The 9560-nt window shown below is 41.9% G+C and overlaps 1 long non-coding RNA gene across 2 annotated transcripts; it reads left to right on the forward strand.

The window, feature by feature from the left end:
• The first annotated feature begins 2558 nt into the window (after positions 1–2558).
• Positions 2559–9551, forward strand: LOC132026131 (uncharacterized). 2 transcript variants are annotated; one of them, XR_009406790.1, is made up of 4 exons: positions 2559–2757; positions 2985–3060; positions 6039–6256; positions 9383–9551. It is a non-coding gene; the product is annotated as an uncharacterized LOC132026131 (long non-coding RNA). The 2 variants fall into 2 exon arrangements; XR_009406789.1 differs by lacking the exons at positions 2559–2757; positions 2985–3060 and adding an exon at positions 5586–5887.
• The last annotated feature ends 9 nt before the right edge of the window (positions 9552–9560 follow it).

Raw genomic sequence — 9560 nt, forward strand, 5'->3', positions numbered from 1 at the left:
TCCTAGGCCTTCCTAAAAAGGAAGCTAGGGAAGTAGACCAGGGACTTGGAAGAATTCCGAGAGAGCAGTTGGAGAGAAAACAACAAGCCAAGTAAGAAAAGAATTCTTTGGATGCTAGCTAGCATCACAGAATGAAGAATTTCCTGGAATTCTCAAATCTACCACTTCTGGGGGCGCCTGGGTGGCTCAGTGGGTTAAGCCTCTGCCTTTGACTCAAGTCATGATCTCAGGATCCTGGGATGGAGCCCTGCATGAGGCTCTCTGCTCAGCAGGGAGCCTGCTCCCTCCCCTCTCTCTGCCTGCCTCTCTGCCTACTTGTGATCTGTCTATCAAATAAATAAATAAAATCTTAAAAAAAAAAATCTACCACTTCTCCTATTTCAATGGCCCAATTATACCAGATGATTGATATCATCTTCCTCACCTTAAGGGGTGATCTCAGGCTCCCCTTTAGGGCTAGAACATGCCACTAACCTATATTGACCTATATGACCTATATTTAACTGTGCTGTCTCAAGAGTACCATAACAGTATTACCTGAGAGCTAAATAAATTTAACTCCAGAAATAATGTAAAAACTAAGACTTCACTGGAATATCCCAGTGAGGCTCAAGGAAGTATTTTATCATGTAACACTCAAAAAATGTCACTAAAATCCACTTCACCCATTTCAGTCCCCCCAAGGATCCATCTATTAATGCAACTGCTTTCCTAGAACCTAGCTTCTCTCTTCCACCCAGATTTTCTCAAAAGTTCCAGCTCAAGTTGGCTTATAGTTGGTTCTACTACCTGCCCTCACTATCTGGATCTCCTAATTTACAAAAAGTCTCCATGATCTTCCTAAGGTAAGTGAAATTTTTTTAGCAGATTTCAACAGAACACAGCACTAAAAAAGGAGCAGGGAGGGGTGCCCGGGTGGTTCAGTGGGTTAAAGCCTCTGCCTTCAGCTCAGGTCATGATCCCAGGGTCCTGGGATCCAGCCCCACATTAGACTCCCTGCTCAGCAGGGAGCCTGCTTCCCTTCCTCTCTCTTTCTCTTCCTGTCTCTCTGCCTACTTGTGATCTCTGTCTGTCAAATAAATAAATAAAATCTTTTAAAATAAAAACAAAATAAAAAAGGAACAGGGAAATGCAGAAACTATCTTAGAATGCAGGATAGGGAGACAGAATATAAGCATATATTCACCCTGGCCCATAAATCTGGAAATTTTCACCTCATTAAAACTAAAGAATTGCAAAATCAAAGAACAAGATACCTTTAATCCCCATTATATTAAAACAACAGATAGCTTCTTATGTGAACACCCAATAAAAAGCAAGGAGGTGATGAAACAGATATCTTCATATGTTGAAAGTACCGCAGCGACTGGCAAAAAGCCTATAAAAAACAATAAAGAATAGTACAAATATTCATGCCAATTAGCCTTCCTAGGAATCCACTCTAATGGAATATTTTTTTTTAAGTTTATTTGACAGAGATCACAAGTAGGCACAGAGGCAGGCAGAGAAAGAGGAGGAAGCAGGCTCCCGGCTGAGTAGAGAGCCCCATGCAGGGCTCCATTCCAGGACCCTGAGATCATGACCTGAGCTGAAGGCAGAGGCTTAACCCACTGAGCCACCCAGGCGCCCTAATGGAATATTTTGATATGAAAAATATTTCATGCATTTTTAGCAAGGGCTTCATTACCAATAAAACTGGAACAACTTAAATATATAATAGCAATTTTGGACTACCCAGATACAGCCACTAGAATAAGTTTACATTTCCCTGTCATGATTTAGATTTTTATTGCATAACTTTGTAAAAACTTAGATGCATGGGAAAATGTACTAGAATGGATGGCACCAAAACATTTCAGGGTAAGAGGAGTATGGGTGATATTGTGTGTTCTGTTTTACAAATTCTCTGTAATTTTATGAAAAAATATTAAGTTAAAAGAAGAAAACACATACTTTGCTGAGTGCACAAGATAAAATGAGGTTGTATGAGAGAAATAAATGGCTTTTTATACTAGAAGAACATCAGACCGTGTGCTGAAAAAATCAGGATGAATCATCAGCGACTGATCTGTTGGTCATGCTGTGGGCCAGAATGACACTGTCCTGCTTTTGTCTTCCCCTTAGGCACAAGTGCTCTCATAGTCGGTAAATTTTGGGAAGAGCTGGATGAGGAGCTCTAGCACCCTGAACAGTAAGTATGCTCTTACACGAGTGAAACCTAAAAGGAGAGATCTGTGTCTCCTACATTACAGTTTCGGTTAGAAGGAAAGTAAGTCAAAATTCAGGCCATAGTGTGGCAAGACTGGTATCCTCACAGGCATACAGAGTGAGTGTCCTTGAGGGAAGGTTCTATACTGGCTTTAAAGTGTTACAGCTGAATAATCATCCTTCGTGTTGGTAGCTGGAGAGCCCTACTTCCTCTTTGGTTTATAACCCAGGAGGTTTCCTCAGGATGGTATCACGCCCACTCCCACAAACTGGAAGCCACAAAGACCAACTTCCTTAGCCCATTTAAGAGGAGTGGTTTGGTGGCAGACTCTGTGGCAGAGGACAGCTCCTCCCTGGGCCTTACACAAGGCGGGAGCACAAGGCCCTTGAGTGCCGGGGCCAGGAGCTCCAGGGCTATCGTCACCGAGCTGTTGAAAGGCTGCTGTGGACTAAAGGTTACAGACTGCTCAGCTCACCCCTTATCAGCCACCCTGCGGCAATAAGACTAATGCGCTAGATTAAACCTTGAGCAGAGGGAAACTCCTAAAGGTAAGCCTGTGTGAGGTGTTTCTTAAAAGTAGAATTTATCTGCTTCCTCCTCTCTCTTCTGCCTTCCTGTGATCTGTCAAATAAATAAAATCTTTTTTTTAAAAAAAAAGAATTTATACTTTCATTTAAAGAACTCACTGGCAATCTTGAGTGGGACTAGATGTTTAGAGTTTAAAACGTATGGGTTATATTTTCTGTGCATTCAATGACCCTGTTTTACTGCCTAGGTATTTTCTTTGGCGTGATCTTCTTTCTTTCATCTGTCATTGCCTCTTGTTGGATAACTGTAAAGCGCAAAAAAGGGTAAGCATAGCCATATTGTCCTAGAAAATGTCTACGACTGTACCTGCCTCCTCTTGAGAGCCAAAGAGAAGTGAAAGTAAACCTCAAAAAAAACAAAACAAAACAAAAACCACTGCTACATAACCAGATGTAATAATTCATAATTATAAAGAAGGCCCTTGATGTACATTATGGACACTAAAAGAAATATATATGATATTAAGAACACCTAAAAAAAAAAAGTCTAGGATTTTATGGAGGATTAAAGTTTTACCAAAAAAAAAAAATTAGGCAGGAGGAATTTTTCCAAAAGTGTTGATGAGATACTGGGTATCCCAGTCTTGCTGAAACATTCCCAGCTCTGAGCTCTATACACAGACCTCATCCAGGCACTAGAAGTTACACAGTGTGTCCTGCAGGCCCGCACAGCACAGGCTGCCAGTGTCAAAGAACTGAGGCTTTTTTTTTTTTTTTAAGATTTTATTTTATTTTTTAAATTTATTTGACAGTGAGAAAGATCACAAGTAGGCAGAGAGGCAGGCAGAGAGGAGGAAGCAGGCTCCCGGCTGAGCAGAGAGCCTGATGCCATCCCAGGACCCTGAGATCATGACGTGAGCTGAAGGCAGAGGCTTAACCCACTGAGAACTGAGGCTTTTTACAGGGCATTAAAAAGTAAATGTTTTATAAACCCACCTAATTTTGAAACTTGCTAAAACCTTCCAAGGATTAGATCTAAATAAACATTTGTGACCAGGAAGAGAAGGCATTCAGCTTTTGTATTCGCTGATGTATTTAAAACATCTGTGAGGTCAAAGTCAGTAAGATCAATGTTCAACGGTGATAAGCAAATTCTATACCCATGAGACATAGCTCACACCTTCAAGCAGTTTGCTTCAGTAAACATTCTAAACACACACACACACACACACACACACACACACACAGTCCCCAAAAACAAGCCTGACAGAAACTAAAGTTGCTACTTCACACAGGATGCCAGGGTACATGCTTTTGGTTTTGTTTAAGATTTTATTTATTTATTTGACACAGACCGAGATCACAAGTAGGCAGAGGCAGGCAGAGAGAGGAGGGGAAGCAGGCTCCCCTCTGAGCAGAGAGCCCGATGTGGGGCTCAATCCCAGGACCCTGAGATCATGACCTGAGCTGAAGGCAGAGGCTTAACCCACTGGGCCACCCAGGCGCCCCAGGGTACGTGTTTTAAAAGCAGAATATCACAGCCAAGGGTCCTACAATCTAGTCAGGAACTCCATTTCATGATAAAATAATTAGTAGAGATTTACATTTAAGTTCAATCTTTAGCCTTCCTAAGTAATATTCTCTGTATGTTGTGGTTTGACAGATAAACACACGTTGCTCTTCTTCATTATTTAAAAAAAAAAAAAGTGAAAGTAGCCCTGATACTTTATATAAGCAAAAGTCTTTGTGTCAATAAGCTTTTCCCCTTAACATTTTTTTAGTGCTATCATTTGTGAGTCACTTTTTTAAAAAATTAGGCTTTTTAAAAAATTGAGGCTGAATGAAAGTAGTTGGGGATTCTAATTTTCTATTTCCAGACCACTGTCCAGGTAAAACCAGCCAGGGCAAATGATTCTCTTTCTCTTAGAGACATTTAGGACAGTCTCGCCCCTCCTCCCTTCTCCCAACGACTCCATTCAGTTTTCCCAGGTCCTGTTCTTAGTTCATCAACTGAGGGCTCGAATTCCCAATCCTAGCTATTGTTTCCCTCATGTAACTTAAGATTATTTCCTCATATTATTATCTACAGGCATAAAAAAGATTCGATATCCATTTCATAAAAATCATTTCTTTAGAAATGATTATCCTGTCTCATCAAAACACCCTCAGATCGCACACCATTTCTTCATACGCTCCATGTCTTAAAATCCGCCTCCTGTTGTTGCCATGTTCTTTCCGAGTGTGACGTGTGATGGCCTCGCACAAGCCTTCTGTGAGCAGCAGCAACCAGGGATGGGGTGGGGAAGAAGATTATGGTCTTCCCTAACCCAAAAGCTCAGGGAGCAAACCCCCAACCAGTAAAGTAACCCACTATCGAACCTATCATATAGTGATCCATAAACATTTTAACACTTCTCTAAGCCTTTATTTTTTGGGCCCGTTTCACTTCTTGGGATAATGAGTGGATTACTATAAGAAAATGTTTTGTTTTCATGTTAGAAATTATATATAACTAACAGGAGGAAGTGCTGAGTTTAAATAATCAGAATCTCCAAGGTCCTTCTCTTGGAAGCAACTGGGTGATTAATCATTGTTCTATGTCCATGTATGGTGAAGCTGATAGACTATGGAGCTGAGCTGTGGCTTCTTATCTGGATCTCACGCTTTCCTCACAGGAAGGGCAGGGAAGCCCTCTCACAGAAATGAGAGGGAAGTCATATGAGGCACAGAATAGAAGTGGAGGGGACTTTGGCTCTTGCCCTGCCAGCAGAGCAGTTTACGTCAGTGCCCTAAGACTGACAGAACAGTGTAGAAGGAACGGCCTGTTCTTCTGTGGGAGCTGCAGGATCAAACCAGGCCTGCCCAGTTTCATTTTGTGGTAGCCCTCTGAGGGAATGTTTAGCACACTCATTTCATTCTGTAAATACTTGAGCAACTGCTCTGTCCCAGGGACAGTTCTGAGGCTGGTGTGAGTGTCCATTAGTGAAGATGGACTCCTTTAGGGAGTTCTCATTCCAGTGACGGGAGAGAGAGCACAAACGAGACACGTAATTAATTATAATAAAGGGGATAAAGACTAGGAGAAAACAGAGCAGAGTAAGGGAGCTCGGGAAAATGGGTGTGGGGGAGACGCCAAATTTAATACGATTAGGTGAGTCCCATTTGGGAGGGCTTTAAAGTGAGGTCATGTCTATGGGTGTATAGATAATATAGCCTTTCTACGTTTGTCTAATTTTAATTTCTTATAAGTCTTCAAACTGCTTATTTTTTTAAATTACTTTTTGTATGCCTTGTATAACCAGCAAGTGAGGAGTGAAGTGGCCAGAAGTGGTGTTAGCAGGGAAAAGTGCAGCTATAAATCCAAGTCACCGGCCTGAGGTGGTGGTTAGGGTCCAGCCGAAAGCAGTGTTGTAATTAGTGGCGTCTTCTCACGGTGGCGGTGTGATCCGGGACTGAAGGACCTGATGGCTATAACTAGCCCTCTCCTCCATCACGGGATTCTGCTCCAACTGTTTACCAGGTAGTACATTTCTAATTGTCCTATACTTACCCTAGGTTTCAAGGTTGCTCTTTGTTTGAATATACTAATGCTGAATTTGGGGAGCAAGCCTGTTCTATTCTTTTTTTTTTTTTTTTTAAGATTTTATTTATTTATTTGACGGGCAGAGATTACAGGTAGGCTGAGAGGCAGGCAGAAAGAAAGGAGGAAGCAGGCTCCCCGCGGAGCAGAGAGCCCGATGTGGGGCTCGATCCCAGGACCCTGGGATCATGACCTGAGCCCTGAGCTGAAGGCAGAGGCTTTAACCCACTGAGCCATCCAGGCGCTCCGAGTAAGCCTGTGCGAGACTAACATCACATCACTGATGATTTCCTATGCCTCCTTGATCTTTAGCTTTCCGAGTTTCAGGATGTCTAATTACTCCATGCATTTCCTCCCTCTGCCCCCACACCACACTGCCCACTCTATTAAATTATTATTATTATTTTTTAATCTCTTGTGTCCTTGGTCTCTATTATACTCCTTAACAGTGCTCCTGGCAGAAAATGAGCTTCTTGTGAGCAGAGACCACCTATCATATCAGACTCAAAATCATTTTTATTTAGTGATTTCTGACTTCCACTTCTACAGTAGTCAAGATTAATAATAAGAATAACAATAATGGGGGTACCTAGGTGGCTCAGTCAATTAAGCGTCTGCCTTTGGCTTAGGTCATGATCCCAGGTTTCAGGGATCAAGTCCCACGTCAGGATCTCTGGTTAGCACGGGGAGTCTCTTTCTCCCTCTGCCCTCCCTTCACTGTCTGCCCCTCCCTTACAAAAATAAATAAATGAAATCTTAAAAAAAAAAAAATAACAACCGGTAATATATTTGCTTACAGAATACTTTAAAATATATTGTCTTTGGTCTCCAAAGGAACTCTGCGATGTAGATAGGCCAAATAACATCATTATCCCAAAGCAGAGAAGACTCCCAAAGCAGAGAATTTCAGTGACTTGCTTAAAATCATACCAGCGGGAAGTTGCTCAGGGTTAGGGCTTTGGTCTTGATGATGGAACTCAGAATCCTGAGCCCATTTGGCTTCCCAGTAACAATTTCAGCTGTCATAAGTTCTGAATCTCATTCTGTATCACCCAGAGCTGCATATAGTACAAAGGGGGAATATTTCCTTTTTTCTTCCAATATTGTCCCCCTATCAATTTTACTGAATTTTTTTAAGCTACTCTGGTACATTAGGCCAGTATCCTTCTAGAAAACAGTAGGAAATCTCTCCCTTTTTATGTTAGTCTGTTATTAGATATTTTATGCTAGTCTGTTATTATATTAGCTTATAAGAAAATTACAGTATTTCTGTAAAGGACTCTGTCCCTAGTAAGGTTTGGTGAAAATGTTCCTGTCCCTTCACACAGTCTAGCAAGTTCTGTAATTTAACATTACTGGCCTTTCACTAGCGAAAAATGTGTCATCTGCTTACTGTATATTTCACTGTATATTTATACAATAATTTGTGACAAAGATTAATTAGCAGAAGCCATGCATTGGTCACTCAGGAAAAATGTTAGACTCCTCCATTCACAGCCCATTTATCCCTGCCTCTTGTTTCTGCCTCTGACTCAGATAAGTCATTAAAATCTTCATTAGTCTGAGGCTTGGAGTACAAAACTATTAAGACCACTCATTATAAAGCATCCGTGCATTACTCCATGTTCCCATTAACTCCCATCAGTCAGGTGGCTAGGCATGTCCCACTCATCACTCAAAACCACTTAGAACCATTCCTCAGATAACCACTTAGCCATTGTTCCTTGGAAGCCCCTCCCTGAATACCAGCCAGTCCAACCCTCTGCTCTTCCTCACCCAAGGACCTCAAGTTGCCCTTCCTCGCCCTCTGAAATCTTTGGCTCCTGATTCACTCTTGCTCTTTGTCTTAAGGGATGCCCTCCTTGTAATTTCTAAGAAAGGGTAAAGAGTAACTGAGTGATGAAGTACTGGCAAGTGGCCAAGTGACTTAACTGTGCTTCCACCCTGAAATCCCTAATACCAACACATACTCGAAACCTAAAGGTACCAGGATTGCATCATGTCTCATTTAATTTCTGTACAGAGAAGTGCTTACTTGGCCCTTGAAGAGGCAGAGCAGTACACCACGTGAGATCCCAAGACTTGTGAACAGTGAGAGCTGTGTTCACTCCCACCTACTGGCTATGAAACCCCCAGGGAGACACTTCCCTTCTCTGAACTTCATTTTCCTGGTCTGTGAAATAGGGACAGTAGTTCCAAGCTCACTTAACACAGTGCTTCACTTAGGATGAAGGTCAGAAAATGTGAGCTATTGGGGCACCTGGGTGGCTCAGTGGGTTAAAGCCTCTGCCTTTAGCTTAGGTCATGATCCCAGGGTCCTGGGATGGAGCCCCGCCATCCAGCTCTCTGCTCAGCGGGGAGCCTGCTTCCTCCTCCTCTCTGCCTGCCTCTCGGCCTGTTTGTGATTTCGGTCTGTCAAATAAATAAATAAAATCTTAAAAAAGAAAGAAAGAAAGAAAAAGAAAGAAAGAAAGAAAAAAAGAAAGAAAGAAAGAAAGAAAAAGAAAGAAAGAAAACGTGAGCTATGGTTCTTCAAATGTGATCGTTACTGGTGTCTCAAAGCATTAAATCCTTGGAAATACTGTCAGTCTTCCTATGCTTCATGACAAGGACTGCTGCTCTCCAAACTGTGGACGTTAATTGGACAGAACACAGAACTTCTACCTTCACTAAAGCAGAAGAGGAAGCTTTGAGTCAGACCCACTGTGCAGAGTCCCTGACCTTGTGAGGCTTCAATATCACAATCCAGCGGTAAAAGGTTATTTGCCAGTCAGAGCTGCTTTGGAAGGAAGTGTTGCTTTAGGCAGGGACACTTCTCTGTAAGAATTCAGGCTCTTCTGACACAATGTACAGGGTGGTTTTCACAGCTTTTTCTCCTTCAAGTTTTGACTTAGTCTTGAAAGGTGGGATCTGGTTATGTTTTCCTTTTACGTATCTCACAAAGATTTCAGAAACTTAGGCAAAGTCTGCCCTAAATTTCAAAGTGAAAGCCACTGACGAATTTCTTCCAAGACTGAAATGTATATAATTAAGCTATTTTCCTATTTTTCCTCTTCTGCCCATTAGCAAGAATACAGATGGGAAACCTAAAGAGATGATCCATTTACATCCTCAAGAAGACAACAGTGTAAAGCCTCAGACTCTGCAAACCAATCAGGAAGACAGCAGCAGGTACCTCATGTAAATCCTGAATTCATGTCTTGGAAAGCTCAAGTACTGAAAAATGAGAATAGGATCTGCATAG

The sequence above is a fragment of the Mustela nigripes genome, chromosome 10 (assembly GCF_022355385.1).
Source record: "Mustela nigripes isolate SB6536 chromosome 10, MUSNIG.SB6536, whole genome shotgun sequence".
Lineage (NCBI taxonomy): Eukaryota > Metazoa > Chordata > Mammalia > Carnivora > Mustelidae > Mustela > Mustela nigripes.